Source organism: Erpetoichthys calabaricus, chromosome 10, assembly GCF_900747795.2.
Source record: "Erpetoichthys calabaricus chromosome 10, fErpCal1.3, whole genome shotgun sequence".
NCBI classification, from domain to species: Eukaryota; Metazoa; Chordata; class Cladistia; order Polypteriformes; family Polypteridae; genus Erpetoichthys; species Erpetoichthys calabaricus.
In genome coordinates, this window is record NC_041403.2 from 102,199,646 (window position 1) to 102,227,527 (window position 27,882).

Below are 27,882 nucleotides of genomic sequence, written 5' to 3' on the forward strand. Positions count from 1 at the left end.
TGTTGAATAAATAATAAAAAGAGCAGAGTAGAAAAAAGAGGACGGGAGTTATTATCCTCATTGAACAGTCAATGGAGTGGCAGGCAGGGATTGTGTTGGTACTGAAATTAAATGGTCCTGGGCAAGAGTTAATGTTAGGAAAGACTTGTCATCCATGCAGTAGTATAGACTACCTCAGCTGGCTATAGTCAAAGTTCTGTTGAAGCTAAATATGACATATCTTTTAACATTGCCACAATTACTGTACTCCATTAGGAAACAGATTTTGCAAACAGCTACTGCTTGGAATTTCATCTTAACTTGAATAATACACATTTCAAAAAGTGCTACAGTCATTCAGTGACATTGTAGTAAAGAAGTATCATGGGAAAAATACAGTAATCTGTTGTAAATAACAAGCATTCTTTACAGTAAATGAAATCTTTCAAAGGCATTAAAAAGAAAAAAGTATTCAGTACTGAGTAACACAAATGGGCTTTCCTCTGGAATTTGAATGTTGAGATGAAAGGAGTGCTATTTAAACACAACAAGCAAAGAAAGTATTGACATCATAAAGCAAATTGAATATTTGTTCAGAGCAGAGCAATGAAGTTCGGAAAAACATTGTAGACCATTAAAAAGCAATGTTATTAGTTACAAAAATGTTTATTTATTTATAAAGCAACAGCAGGATTGTTCATGAGGGCAAGTTTCTTAATTTTTTCCAAGTAAGCTGTAAGATCTTGTTAATATTTAGATCACAGAAATTAACCTCATTTAGTGCAGTGCAGTATGTCTTTTAAACTGTCTCTGAACTCAGGTTGCACTGAGTCGTGAATCACAATAGTACCAAATTGGAAAAGGTTGCAAACAGTTTGGGGATTATCTTGTGATGGTGGTCCTCCTACCCCCCCACCAGGGGGTGATTCTACAAGATTGATAATGTGGGCCATAAAAGAACATAAAAGGCAAAATTGATTGGTGAGAAAAAAAAAACAACCTCTGGTTTAGAGAGTTCTTCTGATACATGGTTATGGGATTTTGGCCATCTCAGACTCTGCACAATCCATTCATACCTTTATAGTGAGAAGATTGTTCAACATTCCTGTTCAGTACAAATTTTGTATTCATCAGTTGAACACAGAAAAAAAGAGACTTACCTCTTTATAATATAAAGTGTATTTTTGTTAAATTTTATACATATAATTTATACATAAAAATCTATTTTGTTTTAAGAAGAAACTTCTGATTTATTAATATCTTGATGAAAAATGTGTTGGTATATGTAGGAGGTTGCTTGCTGTCAAAAATAACAACATTATTGCTATATTGTATAGCAGTAAACAACATAACCAACAGGACTTCTAGACATGGAAATTATAATTTACCTCTGTATGGAACTTTTTATACAAGCAAGACAGCTGTTCTCACCGTTTGTCCCAAACATTTGTGATTGCTGGCATTTTGTCACACATTGTGCAGGTCTCCGGTCTTGGCTGTCAAATCTGAAAGCGTGAATGTCTCCTCCCCAGCTTCAGTATCCCAAAGACTAAAACTTGCCTCTGCTCCAGAACTATATATACTGGCCAAAGTATGGAAGAATTTGGGTGAAGAAATGGTGGATGTATTATGGGACTTAATGAATAAGATTTACGATAAAAAAAAGTATGCCAGATGCATGAAGAGAAACCATGCGCCCCCCTTTACAAGGAAAAAGGGAACATACAGGATTGTGGAAACTATTGTAACATAAAACTAATGTCCAACAAAAAGAGTATGGGAAAGGATATTACAAAATAAATTGACAGTGGAAACAACAGTTGGTGAACAATGGTCTGGTTTTATGCCTGGAAGAGGAACAAGTGATTCTATTTTCCAGGAACAAGTGATGGAAAAGTATGGAGAGAAGGACAAAGAATTACATATAGCATTTTTTTATAGATCTGGAAAAGACATATGACAGGGTGCCAGGGTAAGAGGTGTGGAGGTGTATGAGGGAAAAAGGGGTCTCAGAGAAGTGTGTTAGGCTAGTGAAAGATATATATTATGAGAGTAATGTTGTACTACAGAAAGTTTTCCTGTGAAGGCTGGACTCCATCAGGGATCATACTTAAACCCTTGCATCTTTGATCCTATAATGGATTTTCTAAGTAGTGAAATCAGAGAACAAGCACCTTGTACCATGCTCTTTGATGATGATAGTTCTGTTTGCCTCCAACAGAGGAGCTGCAACAAAAGCTTGATTTATTGAGAGAAGCTATGGAGGATAATGGGATTAAGATTAATAGAAAGAAGATATATTATATGTCGTTTAAAGGAGAAATTCAAGAAGGATGGAGAGAGATTTAAAAACTGAAAATTAATTTAAATACCTTGTTTCCTGTGAGACAGCAGAGGGTGGGTTAGATAGTGAGGTATACCATGAAATGTATACAGGTTTGAACAACTGAAAACAGCTGTCTGGTGTGCTATGTGATCAAAAGATACACATCAACTCTGTAAGATAAGGATGTTGAGTTGAATGTGTGGAGTGAGAAAAATGGATAAGATCAAAAATGAGAGGATAAGGACAGCAAAAGTTGTGGAAATCTCAAAGAAAAACTAAGTGAAAAAGCAACAGTAGTATGGCCATGATGAGAAGAAATGGCAACTATGTAGGCAAGTGGGTGATGAGATTGGATGTCGAGGGAAGGAGAAGACCAAAGCAGAGGTGGATGGATTGTATAAGTAAAGATCTGAGGGAGAAAAGATTAAATGGGGACAAGTATGAAGATTGAAAAGTGTGGAGAAATCAAGTCAAAAATTGTGACCCCCAAATAAAGGTGGGATAAGCTAAGGAAGTAGATGATGTCTTTAAATGCGAGTCAATAACTTATGCTCTGTGGGTGGTACCACAAGAGATGGGGCCAGTCTGAATTTGCCACTAATGAGCCCTCCCTCTGGCTTTTTAAGAACCAGAAAAGAGGACCAAAGGAGTGGCACACTGGAATTTGTAGGAGTCATTTGTAAGAATCATTTTTGCTGCGTTGGATTTACAGCTTTTTTGACGTTCTTTTGCTTTGGTTATTGAATTTACCTTTGGGTGGTGTTTGGGGATTTATTTACTTGGATTGCTTTTCAGGCAGTTCCCTTTTGCTCTTTTTGAGTTATATATATATATATATATTCACGGCATTCGAAGTCTGTGTCACAATCTGATCATATGGGTGGTTACCTACCAGGTAACGCTTGTGGTTGGCCAGCAATCTGCTAACATCTGCCACAAACTGAGGGCACCGTGGTGGATGTTAGCAGATTGCTGGCCAACCACAAGCGTTACCTGGTAGGTAACCACCCATATGATCAGATTGTGACACAGACTTCGAATGCTGTGAATGTAATTACCCCCGATCTACATGCTGTCAAATAAACGAACCACATGCCGTGGCGCAACGTTAGGGGCATCACCTCTGGCGCTGACGTCCGAGGTTCGATTCCCGAGAGGGAGTGCAGTGGAGTGTGTACGCCTGATGAGCCCAGAATGAGGGCGAAACATGTGTCGCGTACTCTTTGCATTTATTTGACAGTAAACTATTTCAACCATATATATATATATATATATATATATATATATATATATATATATATATATATATATATATATTCTATTGTAATTAAATGCTTTTATTTTTAAATATTCTTTTGGTCTTTAAACCAGAGTTTTATCACGGGCCAAAACTGACAAGTAGATTTTGGGGTCAGGTTGCCTGGGTTAGGGTTAGTTGGGTTAGTTGTGCCAGGCTACCACAGCACTAGCCTGGTATTTTGGGTCTTTTTTGAGGCCTCACATCCTTTTCACCAGGTTTGGAACGCCACATGAAATTTACTAATGTATTACTAAATTAATATTAATTTAATTTATATTATAACCCTCAAGAAATGCTTAATTTATTTTGCCAGGTAACATTTTGTAGCTTTTTAACTGAATTTAAGCATAATTTCCCATGCTATGGAAATAAATGAAAAATGTATTTGAAAGAAATGACAAACCTGAGTATATTCTCATTTTGGAGTGAGAAAGACAAAAAAAGTCATCTAGTTCTCTAGTTCTTTGTGTTTTTTTATGGTAGATATAAATAATTTATTATAACTTTATTTTCTGAGTGGTAAAATTTATTATGGGTAAAAATGACCTTAAAGTGCCATTCTCAACCAGTGGCCAACCTCAACTGAACATGTAGCCTGGACAAGCGCCTGGATGTTACTGACATCTAATCACTTATGATTTGCATTGGTCACTCTTCTACACATTTCTTTAATACAGTAGATGTTTAACACAACATTATACCGTATGTGAAAGCTTGGAATCCTTTTGTAATTTGCATGTCTACTAAATTAGTTTATTAGAATGTTGTCTGATGCTTCATGGGTGCATTAACTGCAATCATGACTTTCTTGTTCTGTCACTCACCTGTTTCTTGAATATAAAGAATGAATCCCCTCTAGACAGCATCAGAGAGCTCACTAAAATAAGCACAACAAGTTACCAATTTTTTTTTAGAAAGTTGTTAGAGCAAATTGTAGAAAGTATTTTTAATTAAAAACAAACAGGGTTGTGGCAGGGTGTTGGCTTTGTTCATGCTAGTTTTCTTACTAATTATTTTTCTTTGTTTAGTTTTCTTTGTTGGATTTTAATTCTAAAATTTGTGCAAAATACTTAAGAACCACTTTGTAGCTCAGTTGTCTACTACCTCAATGAAAATACAGCCATTTTTTGCCAAAATAAGGTTAAACCAAGTAATATTAATCAAATTTCATGGTAGGAAAATTATGTTGAAGGTTTACCCCCTTGCTTTTAAACTCCATATTGGTTGAATTTTGACCCAAAGACAACAGGAGGGTTAACAGAGATTTGAAACATTCCATATGCAATATATAATGATAATGAATGTCTAGCTAAGCTCTGTATTATCCAAAGCTTGTCAAATATTTTAACTTTCTTTTTTTGTGTTCAGAATTATTATGAATGCTTTGAAATCTCTTCAGTTTTTTGGTGTGGCGCCACCAGAGTCACCAGTACAAAAACACCCATATATGATATGCCATGCCATATATGGACTCATTTGATGTCTAGTTATGCAAGGCATTAAGCTTTTTAGAAATTATACACCCCCACCCCCCACCTCCTCCTGCCTCTTTTTGACTCCCTATTCCAAAAATTCCCAAAGCCAATGTTTAAGCCAATTTTGGACCATATTTTGTGTAGGAAATTGCATAATTGTAAAGAGTAAACAAATAGGTGTCTTCAACAAAGATGACCAAAAAGACTTGAAAGTGTGCATAAACATCAACTGACCCCAGGGGTTCACCTCCCAATGGGATATGAGGGGTCAAAGTTAGTTACTCCTTTACACAAAACTTCGAAAAAAATGAGGACTGTTAATACAGGTATGTGGTGTGTCATTTTATGCTACCGCAAGGCTGCTGATCACAAACATGATATGTTTGATATTTTATTCTTTACTGGTGGTCCTAGCCCACTAAGAGCCACTCCTAAATGGTTATAAATGATAAATTTCAAACATAAGGATGTGGGGTATCGCTTTAGACTATTTCAAGGTAAGTGCTTACAAATATGATGTTAATTTTGATCCATTATTAGAGATCTAGCCTCCTATGAACGTCTATCACAGGGTGAAAAAGAAAAATTTCTATTACAATTGAGAATATTTAGACTTTAAGCATTTAAATGGAAACATACATTTTAATTTTTCATATGTTTGACACAACTATTTTAGTTTATTATGTACTTCTAACTCATGAAATTAATCATTGCATTCCTCATGAACACCCTGAATTAGGTTGACATATGCTGCTTTTTTTTTGTAAATAATATAATTCTAAGTAAGTGTACAGTATGCTCATAATAACCTGGTGGGGCAGTCATCTTTTTCCAAAATCTTCCTATAATAAGTAAAATGAAACCAGTTAGGGACTATTGTATCTTTCCTTTTACTATTTGTATTACTGTGATACTGTATTTTCTCAGTTTTTATGGAAATTCCTATTCAAGTGACAGACAGAGGTCTTGTGTTATTTACATTTTACATGCACATTTTTTGGTTATCATGAAGTGAATGTTGTATAGCTTTTATGTTTTACTTTTATTTCATTACCAGGTCTTTGTGTACTAGCATCTGAGTCTTTTCCTGCTAAATGCTCTTTGCCAGTGTCTGACACGTACAATTTTTGAAAAGGTCACCAGGGTGTCATTGAAAATGTAGAAAATGATCTTTCCCTAACGGTTCACAGAAAATCGAAGCGGCAGCATATTTAGTAAACAAATGCCTTTTTAAATGCTCGTCTGGCACAAAGAAAATAGCTTTCACCTTGTGTATTTTTGCACTCTCTTAAAATGATTATACATTTGAAATTCTGTTAATGAAACATCTAATTCTATATGCATAATTCAAGACTTGTTGCGGCTTCTTTTTTAGCTACCTGTGACTTGGAGGTCCGCTTTTGATTTTCTGAAATATTAATAAACTCGTAAAAATTTTAAGAGGGCATCCTGGTGTTCACTCTTGCATATTCTTTTTGTAAAAGATGAGTTTTGAGAATTCTATAAACAAAGACATATACCAGTTATTTTACATTTAGATGGGACATCCATTTCTTGTTAAAAATATGCAATCAAACATCTTAAATCTGCTGTATTTCTATATTACTCCATTAACCCACATTACATACACCAATCAGCCACAAGATTAAAACCACTGACAGATGATGTGAATAACATTGTCTTGTTACAATGCCACCTTTTAAGGGGTCGGATAAATTAGGCAGCAAGTGAACAGTTGGTTCTTAAATGTGATTTGTTGTAAGCAGGAAAAATGAGCAAACGTAAGTCTAGGCAACTTTGAAAAGGGTCAGATTGTGATAGCTAAACGACTGAGTTAGAACATCTCCAAAATGGCAGGTCTTGTGAGGTGTTCCCATTATGCAGTGCTTGGTACATACCAAAAGTGGTCCAATGAAGGACAACCAGTGACCAGCAACACGATTATGAATGCTCAATGCTACGTTAAGAGTGAAGGCTAGCCCTTTTGGTTTGATCCCACAGAAGAACTATTATAGAATATATTGCTTTAAAACTTGATTCTGGCCATGAGGTAAATGTGTCAGAACACACAGTGCATCGCAGCTTGCTGAGTATAGGGGTTGTGTAACCGCAGACCAGTCAGAGTTTCCATGCTGACCCCTGTTCATTGTTCTATGCACTTACAATAAGCTTGTTAACATCAGAACTAGACCATGGAGCAATGGAAAAAGTGGCCTAGTCTGATGAGTCACATTTTCATTGAAATCATGTTGACGGCTGGATGCTTGTGCATCGTTTGCCTGGGGAAGAGATGGCAGTAAGATGCACTATGGGAAGAAGGCATGATGGCAAAGGCAGGTGATTCTCTGGGAAATGCTCTGCTCGAAAACCTTGGATCCTGGCATTTATGTAAATGTTACTTTGATGAACAACCTACCTAAAGATTGCTGCGGACCACAAACAGCCCATCATGACAACGGTATTCCTGGATGGCAGTGGCATCCTTCAGTAGGATAAAGCTCTTTACCATAATGCAAAATGTTTTGAGGAACATGACGAGTTCAGTGTGTTGACTTGGCCTCCTAATTCCCCAGATCTCAATTTGCAGAGTTTGTCAATTAATTGGGCAACTTTGGCATCCACCAAGGACACCATAACCTGAGGGGTGCCTTTTATGAAAATTAAGGGGTGCACACTCTATAAACCGAGAAGGACCACAAGGGCCCTGTTAACTGCTGGCTGCCATTTATGAAAGTGCTTCATACATACGGAGTGCATGTTCTTTAAAGTACAACATAGCTTTGTAGATAGAGAGGGACCCCTCAAAATATAAAAATACAGACTTGTTCTATGTACAACAAGGGGTGATGTCCAACTACCCTGCCTAGGGCTCCAAATGGGCTTTGACTGGCATTGTCTATGGGATGTGCTGGAAAAACAAGTCCAATCCAAGAAGGCCTCACCTTGCAACTTAAAGGATCTGCTGGTGATGTCTTGGTGCAGGATACCAGGCCACCTTCAGGTGTCTTGTGGAGTCCATGTCTTGATGGGTCAAGACTGTTTTGCATCAGGTCAGGTCAAGTCAGGGAGCATGCACTGCTACAGTACATGACCATCTATCTTCCGCAGAAAGTTTTTATGTGGGAATCCCCTTAACCTGGCCAAGCCCTTCTGGTCTGCAACAATGACGATCCTGTGAGCTGCATCACCCTCAGGGAATCACATCACACGGCCATAGTGCCGTAACTGATGCTCCCTCACAATGTAGGTAATGTGCCTCATTTGGGACTCCATGGGCAACAGCTCTTTCGACACAGTCAAACCAGCAGTACCCACGGATTCTCCGAACAGACACAGTACCGAAGGAGTCCAGTCTCCGTCTCTGATCACTGAATAGCATCCATATCTCACAACCATATAGCAAAACAGGCAGCACCAGGACTGTAAACACTTGGCCTTCATCCTTTTACAGAGATATCAGAAGTGACACACACCCCTTTACATCAACTTCATGAGCCCCCATGCTCTGCCAATCCATCTACTGGAGTCTTTTAATGTTAAAAGAAGGTTCCAAATGAAAGTTGAAAGATAAGCATGAATATCCATCCATCCATTTTCCAACCCGCTGAATCCGAACACAGGGTCACGGGGGTCTGCTGGAGCCAATCCCAGCCAACACAGGGCACAAGGCAGGAACCAATCCTGGGCAGGGTGCCAACCCACCGCAGATAAGCATGAATAACCAAAACTAATCAAAACATACTTGGAATTGTATTCTAAGTTGAGAAGAATATGTTTGTCCTTTATTTTTTACTACATTTAGTTTAACACTAGAATTACCAGAGCCTACAAAAAAACTTGTAGATCCGGCCCACCTTAAATCCGTTCGCACCTCTCCATCAGCGTCTTTTGTCCTGTAAATGTGCCGATAAAGACAAGTAGCAAGCAGCCTACTATTCCATCCCCCCACAGCTGCAGAATGTGCACAATGTTCTCCCAGCTCATGCCTTGATTGAATACCTGGGAGTGAAGTGCTAGAGTTTTAGAGTGGAAATAATACATCCTTATTTGGAACACATGCATTTCATGTGTGTTCCGTTTCTACAATAACCTGTGTAAACACATTGTTAAAATAGATATAGACCATAATGTGCATACTAATTCAGCATGAGCAGGAACACTCAATAAAACTGAATAAAAAAAATCAAGTGGCGGTGAGATACAAAGAAGGCAGATTCACCAGCGTTTGTGTGTCAGCTTTTATCCCTCCAGATCAGAGAATGTCCAGTTCCATTGCCTCAAAACACCACTCACATCTACAGTTATTCCCAGTTTCAAATAAAAACTATCAGCGTCAGATCCATGGGTGGCAGGGCGGTAGTATGTATTGTGATCGTGACTGACGGAATAAAAGTGAAAATAAAACGGTAACTTTCACAAGTCCTATAAATGTACACTGTCTATTACAGATGCAAACCAAATATATGTGTGTACTGTATAATATTAACAATAAGAGCAGCTCACTACTGAAAACGGCAAATATAGGAGGCAGTCAGGATCGAACCAGGGACTCTTGATTACAAGTCAGCAAATCTTACCGCTATGCCACAGAAGCTGTTGTATTGTCCTTGAACCTTTTGTGAAATTGTTTATTTGATCTTTGGACTTCAGACTTCACACATTATATAGTTTATGCCAACATTTTGTCATTTACTGCTAAAATATGAATAATGTTTCTGTTTTAACAATATGTTTACACAGGTTATTGTAGAAATGGAACACACATGAAATGCATTTGTTCCAAATAACGATCTATTATTTCGACTCTAAAACTCTAGCACTTCACTCCCAGATAATCAATCAAGGCATGAGCTGGGAGAACATTGTGCACATTCTGCAGCTGTGGAGGGATGGAATAGTAGGCTGCTTGCTGCTTGTCTTTATCTGCACATTTACAGGACAAAAGACGCTGACGGAGAGGTGCGAATGGATTTAAGGTGGGCCAGATCTACAAGTTTTTTCGTAGGCTCTGGTAATTCTAGTGTTAATTTGCACTTTTTATTACAAAGAACTGGTAGGTGTGGTGTTCCTGATATATTTTTTGCCTTAGGTATTGAAATATACAGTATTACTGGGGAAAAAGTCCAAGATAATTCTGCCACAAAGTACTTTTTAGTGCTGGCTCCTATCTATCTATCTATCTATCTATCTATCTATCTATCTATCTATCTATCTATCTATCTATCTATCTATCTATCTATCTATCTATCTATCTATCTGTTTTACTGAACACAGTAAAATTGAGTGTCCAGCATGACAGTATAATTCAGTGAACGGTCATTAATGAAAATGTGAGAATCTGTCACAATTATTTGTGCCACTTTATTTTTTCCATCTTGGATGTTTCATGTTATTAAACATAGGCAGTTTGAAATACCCACTTAATTCCATTAAAGGTTGACACAAAATTTTCTTAATTTCTCAGGTATTCTAGTTCAAGTTTATGGTATGCATGTACACTACTGACCCTTTGATAATGAACAAAAAATGACAGGGGTTAGGGGAACTTATTTAGAGCAAGATGACTTTACTTTACGTAATGAAATGGACTCCTTATAAATAGTGCTTGTTTTTTTATATGTGTAGTTCCAAAATGTTTTTCCTCTGTTGTCAGACATACTGCATAGCATACACACAGTACAATGTGTGAGGTAACTGATTTAAAAGCTATCCGGCACATCAAAGCTTATAAATGAGGGTCCAGTGGTAAAAGGGCTAATATTTAAGACCTCCCCACATCCACCACCATTGTTGCTTTCCTATTTATCTAAAATATTTCCAGTAGCAATGTTTGACAGGAAAGATGTGGGGAGGGTATTCAAGAACATCTCATTGAATTTGGGGTTTTTGTCTTTTTTTGAATGAAATGTCAACAGCATCTGTCAAGTTAAGGACTAATGTGTTTTTGACATCATCTATTTGCAAAACAGATTTCTGTGGTTCAATGTTAACACATAGTACTGTACCACAAAATGAGCAAAATGAGAGTGAACTACATGAGATAAAACAAATGAATGCCTTATCCTATTCTGGCACATTAAATATAATAGAGATGACACATTCAAATAGCCTTGAAAAAATGTAAATGCCTGAGCTCCTGGTGACTTTTTTTTAACAAAAACTTCATATAGTGTTTTATTATGGAAGGGTGTTGTGGTAACCCTATATGAAAACATTAAACTCTTTTTTCTCACACCCAGATTCTTTGTTATGCAGATCCACACATATGTCCTGCACTCCAATTTTTGCACTCTTATGCCTGCACATACCTGACCAGGAAGGTAAGACAGCCCAGCAGTCACAATGCACTTGCCGCTAGGGCTATGGATCTGATTCTACACCCAGAAATGACTGCTACTGTACAATACTTCTCCTATTAGAGGACATCTCCACTTTTTCACTTATACACCAGGCAGCAGGATAAAACAAATATTAAATGCAAGCAAGGGGAGCAGGCAATAAACTCTTATTCAGTCATTATAGTCTTTAACATTCTTAATATACCAAAAAGCATAAGCAAATCAAAAGGTGTGGCAAATCAATTAATACAACCTGGAATATTTCAGAAACTGTCATAGACAATGCTGGTCAATGCACTCAGATGTATGCAGCTCTTGGGTCTCTTAACACATTGACTGCTGGCCCATTTATTACTGGGACATTGCAATATAGATCTATACATATGTGATAAATAATGACCTCTATCAAAATTCGTAAAAAAAATCCATATAAAAACAATGCATTAGAAAGGAACTGTTTTATTATCAACAGTAACTCTATCAAAAATGTAAAGAAATTGTTAATTACTTTATTTTCATTGGCACCATGACTAAAAGTCTGCATTTGAATAAGAGAACTTCATGCATTGCACCTTGCAGTGTGCAGGCTTAGACAAACATATGCCGCAAATATAACGTTTCGCTTGTTACACACAACACATTTGGTAATTGGTGACTGTTTGCAGTTAGTGGGTGGCAGAATGTCCATGTGGTGTTACCCTGACAGTAGTGATGAGTCGGACGCCTTGTAATGAAGAAAGTCTTTTAGGCAAATATCCACATCAGTGCCAGAGCCTACAGGTTCAGCATCATCTACTTGACTATCTCACTATCTCAATCACTGTCATTATTATCAAATTATTCATTTTGCAAAAAGTCTAATTATTTGTTTCAAAACATCAGCAGTTTTATACCTTTTTTGCGAGAACATAACTACAAACTCTCTATTTATAGCACTATTTTCCATAAGATGTTGCCAGCAAAAAATGTATGTATGTCGCATTTTGACAGGCTTGATGAGATACAACAACATTTATTTATATAGCACATTTTCACACAAACAATGTAGCTCAAAGTGCTTTACATGATGAAAAAAGAGAAAAAAAACAAAATATATAAGAAAGTAAAATTAGGCAAAACTAATTAACACATAATAAAAGTAAGGTCTGATGGCCAGGGAGGACAGAAAAAACAAAAAAGAAACTCCAGACGGCTGGAGAAAAGAAATCTGCAGGGGTTTCAAGGCCACGAGACCACCCAGCCCCCTCTAGGCTTTCTAACTAACATAAATGACCTCAATCAGTCCTCATGGTATTCAGGGTTCACATGGAAGAACTTGATGGTGACGGTTTTTAATTTTTGTAACCATTTTTGCATATTTAAAAATATTAATGTTTAATTTTAAAGAAAATACTTTTTTGTTTAATGAGGTTCTCTTCAATGGACCTTAGCATTCTGTGTTAAGATAGATAGATAGATAGATCTTTATTGTCATTGTCACTTTTACAAAAGAACAACGAAATTAAAGGTGCTGTCGACTCAGTGTAAGGCATAAGAGTTAAAAAAAAACAAGAAAAGGAATAGTAATAAAAGTACATTACAAATATTTACAAATTACACTTGTCATATATACAAATTGCACTGGTTGACTTAAGGTCTATATTGCACATTTAGAGAATGATATGGAGCAGTTTTATATGAGTTCAGGGCCATGATTGCTTTTGGATAAAAACTGTTTTTAAGACGGTTTGTCCTGGTTTTCATTGCTCTGTATTTTGCCATTGCCCGATGGCAAAAGCTGGAAGAGGCAATGACTGGGATGTGATGAATCCTGTGAAATGTCTATTGCTTTTTTGCGGCATCGGGAGGTGTAGATTTGTTCCAGAGTGGGGAGAGTACAGCCAATTGTTCTCTCCGCTGTCCTGATGACACTATGGAGCGCTTTCCTTTCTGAGGAAGTGCAGCTGCCTTACCACACACGCAGTCCGTACGTGAGCACATTCTTGATGGAACAGTGATAAAAGGAAAGGAGCAGATTTTTGGGGAGATGGTTCTTTCTGAGGTTTCTCAGAAAATACAGTCTCTGTTGCACCTTCTTCAGCAGCTCTTTGGTGTTGGCGCTCCAGCTCAGGTCATCCTCCAACTCAATGCCCAGAAACCTGAACACCGGTACCCTCTCCAGACAGACCCCACCAATGATGAGTTGCTGGATGTCAGTTTTGTTTTTTTCTAAAGTCAATAACAAACTCCTTCATTTTTGTGGTATTGAGGAGCAGGTTATTGACTCTGCAACACTCTGACAGCTGCTCCACCTCGTTCCTGTATGCCAGCTCACCCTCCTTGCCCGAGATGAGTCTGACCACCGTTGTGTCATCTGCGAACTTTATGATCTTGTTGCTGTAGTGTGTGGGAACACAGTCATGTGTAGAGGGTGTAGAGAAGTAGGCTGAGCACGAAACCCTGCGGTGTCCCGGTGTTGAGGCTGAGAGCAGTGGAGGTGTGGGGATACAGCCTGACCCTCTGGGAGCGACCATACAGAAAGTCCAGTATCTAACTGCAGGTGAGCGATGGAAGTCCCAGATCTGCCAGTTTAGACACCAGTCAATGTGGGAAGATGGTATTAAACGGTGAGCTGAAGTCCACAAAGAACAGTCTGACATAACTCCCCTGCTGCTCCAGGTGGGTCAGGGCAGCATGAAGGGCTGTAGCCACAGCGTCCTCTGTGGATCTCTTTGCTTTATAAGGAAATTGAAATCGCTCCAGGTCTACTGGCAGACAGGCGATGACATGACTCCGCACCAGTTTCTCAAAGCACTTCATAATGACAGATGTGAGTGCCACTAGGCAGAATTCATTCAGACTGTTCGTGATGAATTTTTTCAGCAGCGGAACAATGATGGAGGACTTAAGGCAGGATGGGACAGTGGCCTGGGACAGGGACTGGTTGAAAATCCTAGTGAAGATTCCGGCCAGTTGATCCACACAGTCTTTCAGCACCCGTCTAGCCACCCCGTCGGGTCCTGCAGCCTTCCTCGGGTTCACCTTTCTCATCACGCTCATCACCTCACACTCTTCCACCATGAGTATGTTGCTATTGTGAACAGGCGGCAGTGATGGAACTGCTGTTGGTGTCGCCTCAAAACGGGCAAAGAAGATATTCAGCTCCTTTGCCAGAGAAGCATCTCCCTCAGCGGCCGAGGAGTTACTGGATTTGTAGCTGGTGATGTTCTGGACACCCTGCCACACCTGCCTGGTTTTGTTACTCTTCAGATGGTCCTCTATCCTCCTTCTATATACTGCCTTGGCCTCTTGGATGCCTCTCTTCAGGTTTGCTCTGACTGCACTGTAGAGTGCCCCATCCCCAGACCTGAAAGCAGTATTCCTGGCTTTCAGCAGACTCTGGACCTCCCTCATCATCCAGAGCTTCCTGTTAGTATAAATCCTTATACGTCTGTTCCTGGTGATGTTTTCCATTCAGAACCTGATGTAATCCATGACTGCAGTCGTATGGCTCTCCAGGTCCTCGTGATTGAAAACCTCCCAGTCAGTTCTCTGAAAACAGTCCTGCAACTGTTGGGAGGCCTCCCCTGGCCATATGGTAACAGTCCTGGTCATAATGGGAGCTTGTCTCCTGAGGGGGGGGTATATGCAGGGATCAGAAGCAGGGACGTATGATCAGACTAGCCAAGGTGTGCTAGGGGTTTAGCCCTATAGGCCTGTCTGATGTTTGTGTATAGCTTTTCCAATGTTTTTACTCCCCTGGTTGCACACTTTATATGTTGATGAAATTTGTGGAGAACTGCTTTCAGATCTGCATAATTAAAGTCCCCAGAAATGATGTGAATAGCCTCAGAGCCGAGTTAGCATTAGCATCTGGTGCTATATACACAGCAGTTAGCAGTACGGCGTTGAATTCACGGGGGAGGTATATACGTCTGCATTTAATTGTCACAAACTCCACGTCCGGAGAGCAGTGTCTGGTGACTATGGTGGAATTTGTGCACCAGCTATTGTTCACATAAATTCACAGGCCCCCTCCTCTTTTCTTAATAGGTATCCTGTGTAGCCTGCTATCTCGATAGCCGTTTGCGGTATAAGTGGGTTTAGCCATGTCTCCGTGATCAGCAGGATGCAGCAGTCCCTGATGATCTTTTCCGTCTCAATCTGCAGCTTCTACTCATCCAATTTATTCGCCAGAGACCTCACATTAGAGGAAAAAATGCTTGGAAGCGGGGATTTATGTGGCTGCTTCCTTAGCCTCGCTAGCACACCGCCCCGGCACCCCATTTTGTTTACGGTTTAAGGCCCTTTCACATTACACAATTTTCCTAGAGATTTTTAGTCCAACTTCATTTATGTTATTTTATGGAGTAAGGAGCAGTCACAGTGCACTGTTGTAATCGCCAGTCATGTAGTTTGACATCTCCATCAGTTCAACCAGCGTACGACTTGAATTAAAGTCATAGTGGTGAGCTCTGTACGCATTAGAACTGACAGCCAAAGAGCACTAACCCAGAAGTACGATGTGTATAATGCAATAGCAAGAAATAAGGAGCATGGGTGTTTTGGAACTCGCAAACAGAGGAGGGGCTCATCTGTTTGATGTTCTGTGGTTACTTACCATAACTGAATAGAAAAAAATAAATAACAGGCTGAAATTAAGGCTCTACTTGCCGTATCTGGAAGGCATTTGTATGGCACTTACTCTGTCAGGTAGCATTGAAAAAGGGCAGGCTTGCAGTATTTCTGAAATGTGGCACTGTGCTGGAAATTTGTCAAGAAATCTTTTGTCATTCCCTGTGATATCTAGTCATGTAATGTAACATCCTCACCAATGAGATCAGAAACTCCATTTGTCAAATGTGACATTCCCTCTGACTAGAAGTAGTGTAATTTGATACTGGCTTTAGTTTTAGGAAGACATTTTTGTTTTAACTCAGCTTTTTGCATTGCCTTCTATTTAGTCAGACTGACTTAAACAGTCTGCTTCATGGTTCTATTACCCACTTCTGGGTTACTATAATTTTGGATCATCCATCTTACAAGTGTCCCATCCAAAGTAGATTTGTCCCAAATGCTGCCAGATAGTTTCCAACACCTTGCATTGAAGTAAGTGTGCTTAGAAAATCTATCAATGGATATCTAGGAATGATTCCATTATCCATGCTATCACTGCAGCATAAGTGCCATTCTGCCTGGGCTGCCTGTCTGCTAAAGCATGTGTGTTTCAAGTCTGTTGTAATAAAGACTTCCTTATGAAATCTTAGGAAAGATGGACAATTCCCATTTAATCCTATACAAGAAAGAAGAAACTTTCATCCTACTTCAGAGTGTATTGAAACCTAAAGGTATAATGATAAACATTTTGAATTAACTACGGATGATGGCATTTGGTAAAGATGTATTAGTTATATTTGTCTTTTGCTCTCCAACTCTTTCAAGTGACTTTTTCAAGAAACTAGTTAAAGTTGGGTACAGTAAACATATATTAAGTTTCACTTTAGAAATTAAATGCAGAAATTTTCTTTTAAGGTTTTAATGTAAAGTTATTGAGGCAGTAAGCACAAGAAATTATATGTTGTAAGCCAGCGCTTCATGGTCTAAAAATTGAATGTTCATTTTAAATTCTTATTATCACTAGTTTAAGGAAATCCATGAGGTCACAACAGCTAACATTAAGTGGGTTATTCATATTTTCATTAATGAATCAGATTTAATAATCTGCTTTGCTGAGAGATGTCTTCTAACGTTGAATACTTCCAGTCCATGAAGAGCAGTAAATTGACAACTTTGCTGTTCTCTATTTTTCTGTTACACTGTACCTCTCAGCATTCTAATTTAAGAGCCATTGTGGTATTATTAAACCATAAGAGGAGCTGCTTTACATGTTTTACTTAGGAGTTATTATTATTTGTCAGATAACGCATATCATTATTATTTCACATTTTAGATTGGTACAATCGTAATAAATCTTGAAATACTGTCATTATTTAAACTCTAATTGATCTTGTTCTTACTTAAGCATTTATAGTCAAGGGAAAGAGAAAATAAAAGGAAACATAATAATGACTTGCAATGTGTTCATTAACAAGAAAGAGAATTTCTGAACATTAACACCTGACTATGAAGTATGTAGAGTCTTTCACATCCTTCAATTTGTAGAATCAATTTGAGGTAGAATACTTTAACTGAAGGTGTTCACTTACACATTCATGTGAATATTAAAGTCACCAAAAAGAATTACTTTATCATAATTGATACAGGTTTCTAAACTAATCAATAATAAAGACCAGGGAGTCTGTAAATTAGTAATAAAAATATGCAGAATTTGGCTTAAATGCCTGAAATCAGACTTTCAAGAAGGAGGTAATACCACCTACTCCTTTTGGAGATCATCTAAATTGACGATTTAAAATACATCATGTCTGCTGTCTCACTTCAAATGTGTGAATTGTCGAAGCACAAAAACCCATTAGGTGAAACCTATGTTAATGAATGGGTTATCTGTATATTTAAGGCAAGTTTCAGTTAGAAAACTGACGTCACATTTGATGTCTATGTCAGTAACAAAGCATTGCTTTCCTAAGGGGAGGATATTTAGTAGAAAATATTTTAGAATGTCTTTATGTGAAGGAGTCCATTTTGTCTCTGAGGCTTAAAACAGTCATCGAGTTATGGCCTCAAAATATAGCTTGTATTTTTTGACTGACTAATTAGTAGAAAAGGATGTCATGGTGGCTAAGTAGTAGCACTGCTGCCTCACAACAAGGAGACTGGGATTTGTGCCCTGGGTGCTCTCTGTGTGGAGTTTGCATATTCTCCACGTGTCCACATGGGTTCCCTTTGGGTGCTCCAGCTTCTTTCCATAATCCAAAAACATGTGACTTGGCATTGCTAAAGTTGGCCCAGATGTGTCTTTGTGTGTTCCCCCTGCAACAGACTGGCTCAGTTTCCAGCCTTATATCCAGTGACTGCTGGGATAGCCTTCAGCAGTCCTGCAACCCTGCCCAGATAAGCAGGTTAGAAAAATGTATGAATTAGCAGAAATGTTAACATCTAAGATCTGTTTACACACTGATACTCAGTATACATCTATATAAAACTAAATAGGGAATAATACACAACCTGCATTTTACAATCCCAAGGTAAACAGCTTTTATATGAATTATGCAAAACATGAAATTAGGCCAAACCAAAATGAGACACACAAAGTAAGATTGTTTGCCACACTAGCCCATTTATATCGACTTCCACTAAACATATATTTTAATTCAATTTCAGTCTTTTTTCTTTTCGTTAAGGAGAAAAGTGACAACATACATTTGACATACACACAGACAAATATTTTCACTTGGCTAATTCAATGTTGTTAGGTAATCTGAATTTAACATACAGTGCAAATTTCATGAACAAGGACACTTCACTTTTACTGGAACCTCAAGTCCACCAGTTTCTATGTCACTTTAGCTATCAAAAATAATTTGTAAGAAAGTTCATCCTTGCATGTTTCTAAATTAATCAGCATGTTAGTAATATTTCTTTTGCAAAATTAAAGTAACTCAACAGCTTCCATGTTTTGCAGAAAATATCCAGGAATAAAGCTTTCCTATATAGCTGCAAAAAATTATGTAATGTAAGACATTTTTTTCATTATTTACTCATTTTTCATTAATTCGTGTATTCTCTGTGCTATGTAATTTACATATTTTGAGAGTGGTTAAGCTGAAATTATCTAAAATTGAGTAATTGATTCATTAATTATTTATTTTTTAGGGAAAAGGCCAATTCACAATTACTATAAATGTTAGTTCAAGCTAGAAAGTATATAAAGATGCACAGTATACTGCATAGAGATTGGTAGCAAGTGTAATAGCATAAATAGAGAACAATTTTATGGACCAGAAAAAGAATTTCTACCATATGTTTTTCCAAACCAAGAGCAACAATTCAGGTACTCCACATTATGATAGGTCTAAGTCAATGCCGAAAAAACTCCTTAGCCCCATTTTATTGTATAGTAAAACCAAAAAAAAAAAAAAACAAATAAAAGCCTTTGTCATGTAAATTACAGCAAATCTATTTCTATTATTTTTTCTAAAGTTCCTGACAGATATTCTGAATGCAACTAGACAGAGATTTTGTGGATTTAATATTTTATCTATAGACAGATGGAAAGTGTGGCAAACAGAGCAGATTATGTTCATCATTGTATAATTAAGGTTTAATAAGTGACAGCTCGGTACCAGTAATTAAATGGTAATTTGTATCTATAGTTAACTATAGATAACTTGCTCAAAATGAAGAATTAATGTCTACTGACAGCTTGTAATCTGAAGTGCTACCTTGTTATCTATATTTAGTCAGCTAATTTCAGTGTCACCCACCTACAAAGACCAAACTGTCAACAGAATTTGCATAAAATGAGATGGAATAATCATCTAATGTGTAAAATTTATTCTGAGTCAGTTTCACAAGAGAGATCTTTTTCATCTTTATGCGAGATGCAATATTTTTTCCCCTTCGTTATTTAATCAGACTATTTTTCCATCCATACTGTTTAGTGTAACACTGTTTGAATATATGCACTGAAAAAACATTCTTTGCCTTTACTTAATTTTTCTTGTAAGTCTGATAATTCTACGTAAAATTATGTATTTTTTGTGTGTGTAGAGCAATATCAGTGATCCTTCACTAATTAGCACTCCATGAAAACATTGTTCCTTATCTTAGAAGTGACAGACTTGCAGGTGTCTGCTTACTTTATTCAGTGTCGATGAGCTATTTAGAAGCTTTAAAGAAGACTGTCTTGTTTCTTCTCGGTAGCTGTTCTGCTATTTAAAACATCGATGGTGTGAGATCTCCTGATGACAACATGTTAAACTTTTAACCATCAAAAGAACTGAAAGCTACATGTCCATTGATGCGTCTTCTACTTTATACCTGTTCTGTGTTTCAGCAATGACATTTGTGATAGTTAAGAAGAAAAAAAATCAGGTGTGCTATAAATCTTGAAGCCAAGCTATAACAAGAAAGGGCTGAGATCAGTAACTATACAAGCTTTAATATTTTTTGGTTGTTAAATCCTGATGCAAATTGCTTATCATGATATTATCAATTACTACTCTGGGATATTATGCTTATTGTTGCTATTCATTTGGCTGGTAACCTTTATCTAAGGCATGTTAGAAGATTAAGGTATGGCACAATTGTTTACGTACCTTTTGTTTCTTCACACATTTGGAGCATAAGTTAAGTGACTTGCCTGGATTTACAAGGTGAGTCAGAGTCTGGAAATTAATCTTGTAGTTTAAACTCTAATGCCTTACCACTGTTTGAACATGCATTTTATATGTTTTTGTTTTATTATATGTTATTGTGGAGGCTTCCTAAGGTGGAAGGGTGGCTGTCTAAGGTAGAGCGATGGCTCTCCACCTAAAAGATCTGGGCTGGTAACCGGAAGGCTGCTGGTTAGAATCCCAGCTGTGCCAGAAGAACTACAAGAGTCTGAATCTGAAATTTCTCCAGGGGTGCTGCACAAATAGCTGACCCTGTGCTCTGACCCAAAGCTTCTCTCAACCTGTCTGTGTGTCTCTGGAAAGTAGGGGTATGTGAAAAATGACAACTTCCTAATGCAAGAAATTGCATATCGCATATAAAGTGAATTATTATTATTATCCATCGATCCATCCATTTTCCAACCTGCTGAATCCGAACACAGGGTCATGGGGGTCTGCTGGAGCCAATCCCAGCCAACACAGGGCACAAGGCAGGAACCAATCCCGGGTAGGGTGCCAACCCACCGCAGTATTATTATTATTATTATTATTATTATTATGGATAATTACCCCCAACCCCTCCTGACCTTATCTATTGTACTGCATTTTGAATACTTTGATTGTTTTTTTTATTTCAATGTCACGTAGTAAGAAGCAGTAAAACAAAAGTACTCAACAACTTTGTAAATTCCCAGCTTCCAGGTTTAACTCACTGAATGTAAAATTTACTTTGTTGTTGTTAAAGTTCATATTTGGCTAAAGGTAAGCATGAATTAAAAACAGAAGCCTATTAAGTGTATACCGCCCCTGGAAAAAGAGTTAAAAGGATGATTTTTTTAACAAGAAAAATGTTATTATGTGCAACAGAAACATGTACATATCAAAATGTCAACATAAATAAAGTAGGAAAGGTATGTCTAGGGTATACTGCTGTACTGATGCAGATTTAGTACACGTCCTTTCTGTGATATGTTTTGCAAGTCACCAACGCATAGCTCGATGTCACATGTAGAACAGTAGAAGTGGGTTTCTTTGCACACTTTTCTTGTATTTTGCTGTTGCTTGCACATGAAAGGATAGAATGTTAGTGCTATTGTAATCTACCACATCACATGACTTAAAGACTTCTACATTTGCCCTGACAGAACAACAGTTGCTGTGTTGTGAACATTGTTTAGGGTGCTAACATCTTTCTTGTTTTTCCACTTTCCTTTTTGCTACACACCTACACCACAGTGAAGCTTCATGGGACAAACTTCCCCAGGCATATCATGGTGAGTCAATCGTTCAGTGCTGTATGCATCAGTTTCACTATTCACATTGTCACACATTAATTCATATTGTCATTGCTATCACTTGATTCAACAAATGGTTTAGTTTCGGTTTGTTCTAACACTGGCTTTAAAGCTTCTCATTTACACCCCACTGTGTTTTCATTGAAGGCTCTGCCCCACTCATGAATGAGTATTATGTGTTACCTTAGAGTGGTAAAACCCATAGAAATAGTCATGATTTTGTGCAGCACAATGCTATTTTATCAGTTAGATGGACAAAAATACTTTCCCGAGAGTTATTTGGGCTTAATACTGCAAAGAAGATCATTACATATCACCCCAAGTCTGACTTGGGCTTAACCGCAATTACATAGAATTCCAAGTTCGAGTCACGCTCGGGGTTAATGCCAAGCAGAATAAAATGAAGTATACACTTCACAAAGAGCAAATTAGAACAGTTTTGAGCTGGATGTCAGCATGATTCTTATATTTTTAAAAGGTAATTTTTCAGTGGGCAAACAGTTTCAGTATAAAAAGAGTTCCATCAAGATGGCCGGAGGCTAAATGACCATTTCACACCTATGTAAACCTGTTTAGGATTAAAGTAGTAGTAGTTAGTTTTGAAATATTTTTCTTTTCTATTAGATAAAATAAGATTTGGTTTTGCCTACTAAGGAATCATTCTGCAAGAAGATATGGTGAAGGAAAACATTGTTAAAAATATTTGTTTAAAAATGGATATTTTACAACCAAAAACCTATGCCTTCTTTTGTGATCATTATTAAATGAGTCTTCTGTTAACCAAATCAGAAAAGTAAACTGTGAGTACAGTAATCCCTCCTCCATCGCGGGGGTTGCGTTCCAGAGCCACCCGCGAAATAAGAAAATCCGCGAAGTAGAAACCATATGTTTATATGGTTATTTTTATATTGTCATGCTTGGGTCACAGATTTGCGCAGAAACACAGGAGGTTGTAGAGAGACAGGAACGTTATTCAAACACTGCAAACAAACATTTGTCTCTTTTTCAAAAGTTTAAACTGTGCTCCATGACAAGACAGAGATGACAGTTCTGTCTCACAATTAAAAGAATGCAAACATATCTTCCTCTTCAAAGGAGTGCGTGTCAGGAGCACAGAATGTCACATAGATAGAGAAAACAATCTCTAGCAAACAAATCAATAGGGCTGTTTGGCTTTTAAGTATGCGAAGCACCACGGCACAAAGCTGTTGAAGGCGGCAGCTCACACCCCCTCCGTCAGGAGCAGGGAGAGAGAGAGAGAGAGAGAGAGAGAGACAGAGTTTGTTTTTCAGTCAAAAATAAATACGTGCCCTTCGACCTTTTAAGTATGCGAAGCACTGTGCAGCATGTCGTTTCAGGAAGCAGCTGCACAAAAGATAGCAACGTCAAGATAATCTTTCAGCATTTTTTGACGAGCGTCCGTATCGTCTAGGTGTGCGAACAGCCCCCCTGCTCAATCCCCATACGTCAGGATCACAGATAGTCAGCGCAAGAGAGAGAGAAAAGTAAGCAATGTAGCTTCTCAGCCATCTGCCAATAGCGTCCCTTGTATGAAATCAACTGGGCAAACCAACTGAGGAAGCATGTACCAGAAATTAAAAGACCCATTGTCCGCAGAAATCCGCGAACCAGCAAAAAATCCGCGATATATATTTAAATATGCTTACATATAAAATCCGCGATGGAGTGAAGCCGCGAAAGGCGAAGCGCGATATAGCGAGGGATCACTGTATTCCTCTCTCGAAAGTTAATACTGACTCGTTTGTGAAATGGGCAATATTGTATAGTAGGCAGTTTACTTTTCATATATTAAATTCTCAAATGTGTTGTGCTTTGCAAACATAGCTATAATTTGACAAAGTTATGTTTACATTTTCAAATACAAAAACACACCTTTTGATGTGTTTTTATAAGTAATTTTGTTGTCACATTCCCTTTGACTGACACAATCTATCATAGCCTGATACTGTGAAGTACTTTAAACTTTCAAGTGAAAATAGCTTTCTCTAAGTATATTCCTATCTAATTTTAAAGAAAATGAGCAGTGTTTGACCCTGTAGAGGCATGCTAGCTTTCAACAGCCAGTGCAGTGATAAATTGATAAATATAAACTGTTTTAGGCTGGGGAAATGCAAAAAGAAACACATTATTTTTTGTACATTTTCTGTAAGAGGCTATACTACTCATGAATATGAAGCCAAGGGAAATAAATATGTATAAGTTAAGGGAAGTACATTTCAGACATCTTAATGTATTTTGTGTAAAATGTAGTTCAGTTTTTTCAGATATTTCAGAAATCTAGTTTAAGATGTCTTGAAATGAAATGTGGATATCTCCAAACAATTTGTGGGTTCAAAGAATGGCTGGATAGTGTTTTCAAAGGACATTTATAGCTGTGTTTGTTGAGAGTTTCCAAATAGTTCAAAAAAGTTCAAAATACAGCTATCAAAAAGGAAAAGGAAAGTCCAAGTGTCTTTTAAATTCAAAGGAAACAATTCACACAAAAAGAAAGAAAAAAAGTATATTACAAAGAAAGCAAAGTTCTTGTATAAGATGTTCCGTTTAAGGCTTTAAGTGTGTTGGTTACGCTTCTTAAATATTATCTCATACACTAGGACCATCCTCACGTAGCTTAATGCTAATGTAATGGTTGCGGTAACGCACATACGGTCAGAAAACTATAGGCCCTTAATGCTTCTCTGCCTAACTGTTCATGTTTCCCTCTGGCTGACTAACTACAATGTGCAAGCATTCTGATATCACACAGAGATATAGCTGAACATTACGAACATTCCATTAACTTATTAGATTACGTGGGTAAAAAAGAATCTTCCATTATGTGAAAGCTACGTTCTATTCAAAATCAAACTAAGCAAAAGCCTCTATGAACTTACCATTAACATTAACTTAAAAAAGTGGGCTCTTACAACACTTAATGGCTTTTTCAATATGTAAACCTGGTCTTCAAGCATACAATATTTGGCTAATCATTCATGAACAGCATTAACTCTGCAGACAGTGCTATTTAATGTAGGTAGGCAAGTACCAATGTATCACAAAGATGGGCACATCTGAAACACAATTTCCTGTACTTAAGAGACAAATAACTTGAAGCACAGGGTGTTAGTGAGCATAAGATAGATTTGTTTGCCCCCAAAAATATCCCGTCAACATACTGTAGTTCTGAGTTCAGAAGGAACCTTCATGAAAGTGGAGGATAGAGATGAAAATAGCTTACACAGTGTTACAGATGGAATACAAACAGATAATTTGCAATATCTACTGACATGAAATTACTCATGAAGTTACTTTTATTTATTTATCTATTTATTTGAAATTTTCCCTTCTTCTGTTAGGGAGGTTAAGCCAAATGCATTGAAATGTGTAATTAGAAACAAAATGAGTTTGTCTTCTTTATAATATCTGAAAAATCCTATGATTCATCAGTGGTTTTTTAGACCAAAATATAACCATTTTTTGTATTGTTCTGCAGGAACTGGCATATTTGTTTTACTTTAACAGCTTTACACTAATTATAGGATGTCCTGAGAAAACCCTACACTAATATATGCATGAAACACTATAGTGTAATTGCATTAAGGAACATGTAACTATGGAATTGAATAATCTGTTGTTTTTTACGGACAAAAACATGAAAACTCTTTACTATTTTAACTCACTTTATTTTGCTTATCATGGTTTGGATTGGCTCCAGCAGACCCCTGTGACCCTGTGTTCGGATTCAGCGGGTTGGAAAATGGATGGATGGATGGATGGTTTTAAAGAAAAAATATGCTGAATATGAAGTGTAAAAGTAATAAATCTAAGGATATATTTTCATTGTGCAGGTACTGAAACTTTATAAAATATTCTGCACTATACATTTCTCTGACCGTTTACTTTCCTGCTTTTTCTTAACTGAACCATTCTAAACATTTTCAAAGTGCATGTCTTGGAGGCAGTTTTATAATCTTTCCCCCAAATCCCCCTTGAATCAAGCTTATAAATTTCACTAAATGCTGTTATTTCTGTGATTTGGAAACACATACGCTACACGGAGAAACAAGCTCATTTTAAAGATCTAATTCACACATTCCTGAGGGTTAGAGTTTCTATTGGAATTTGCTTAGATGTACTATTTTATGAAGTGCACTCAAATCAAGTACTTTGAAATAAATAGCTTATCTAAAACAGCAGAAAACTGATTGTATTGAATTCTACTTTACTGTTTTTACTGCATTAGAAAAAGTGAGCTAAGTCTTTTGTCTTAATTATTTCCCTTAGATTTTTCATTATTTAACTCTGTTATTAAAGTTAAATAAAATAAGTAATGAAAAGTATATGGGTAGTTTCTAGAAGATGGGAAAATAACTTATTGTTGCTAATAATAATACATTTATATTATATGGCATTATTTAAATGCAGTTCAAAATGCTTTACAAAACAAATTACAATACCAATTACCTTAAAATATATTTATACCTTATGTACTGTACGGCATATTGTGATACAGCTTCCCTTTTGCTTTTTGCAGGTGGTTTAGTTATAAAGAAAACAGATTTGAAATAGATTTTCTGTGTATTTTAAGTTCTTTTAAAATAACTTTAATATACAATTTCTTTTACTTTCAGTGGCACTTTGTATCATTTTAAGATATCTGCAATTTTGGAAACCCCAAAATATAGACAAATATAATTGAGACCTCTGTAAAATATTAAATCATGAAGTTTTGGATTTGGATTTCATGCTTGCATGCTCTTTTTTCCTTGTGATTTGTGCTGACCCGACTGAAATTTTGCATAACCAACCATGTCACCATGCATCCACAAGTAGTCTTTCTCACAATTTTCTGACTTTTTAAGTACAGTATGTCACCATGTGTTAGTCCTTTTAACTTTGGCTGAGTTTTCCATATTGAAAAGCAAATTCATGTCCACCTACAAAAAGGTGACAATCTGATATGATTTGTTTTCCTTTTGCAGCATCCAATGTTGAAAAAATAAGACAATCAAGGCTGCCCACAGGTCACTGATTTCAGATGAATGAATGAATGTGTCATGGGCACCATGCAGAGAGAGATATGTGGAGAGATATGTACAAGGTATCAGGCTTGAAAAGGCTTGTTTAAGATGATGGTCATCAATCTTCAATGAGATGAAGAATCACAAACAATGTTTTCACCCTTGATAAAACATTACTAGGTAATTTTAGTAATACATGTCTAAATAGCTGAACCACACTTCAATCATTAATAGCTATTTTTTCACAGAAACCATAAAAGATATACAGTATGACTATATTGAGGCAATATTTGTTTGAATGCTAAATAGCTTTGTAAAATAACCTGGTTACCAAATATACCACCCAAATGGCTTCTCATTCTACAGTGTGTCAGCACTCATTTTTACTTTTAATATGCTAAGAATTAAATTGTAGGTGAAAATTTTGTTATGTTGAAAAGACAGCATTATTGAAATGTTTTCCACCTCATCTCATTTTTAGTCTACTTATCCTGGTAAATGTTGCAGTTGCAACAGATTTCTCCATCTTATCTAACATATTTATATTTCTTATGGTAAATATCCCAGGGCAATTTAAAGAACTAGTCGTTCGAGGCATCATCACTAAATCATCACTCTCTGACCATAAAGCAGTATTTTTCACTGTCTCATTACCTCTCCCACCTCTTACCTGTAAACGACAAATTTCTTACAGAAACCTTAAAAATATCTGTCCCTCTATCCTTTCTGGATCCATTTCTGATCTTTTACTGTCTGCACCTATTCCATCAACACTAGATAGTTTTGTTCACCACTATAACACAGCCCTTCACTCAGCATTAGATAAAACATCTCCTTTAAAACATAAGGAGGTTTCCTTTAAACGTTCAGCTCCTTGGTATAACTCAGAATTGC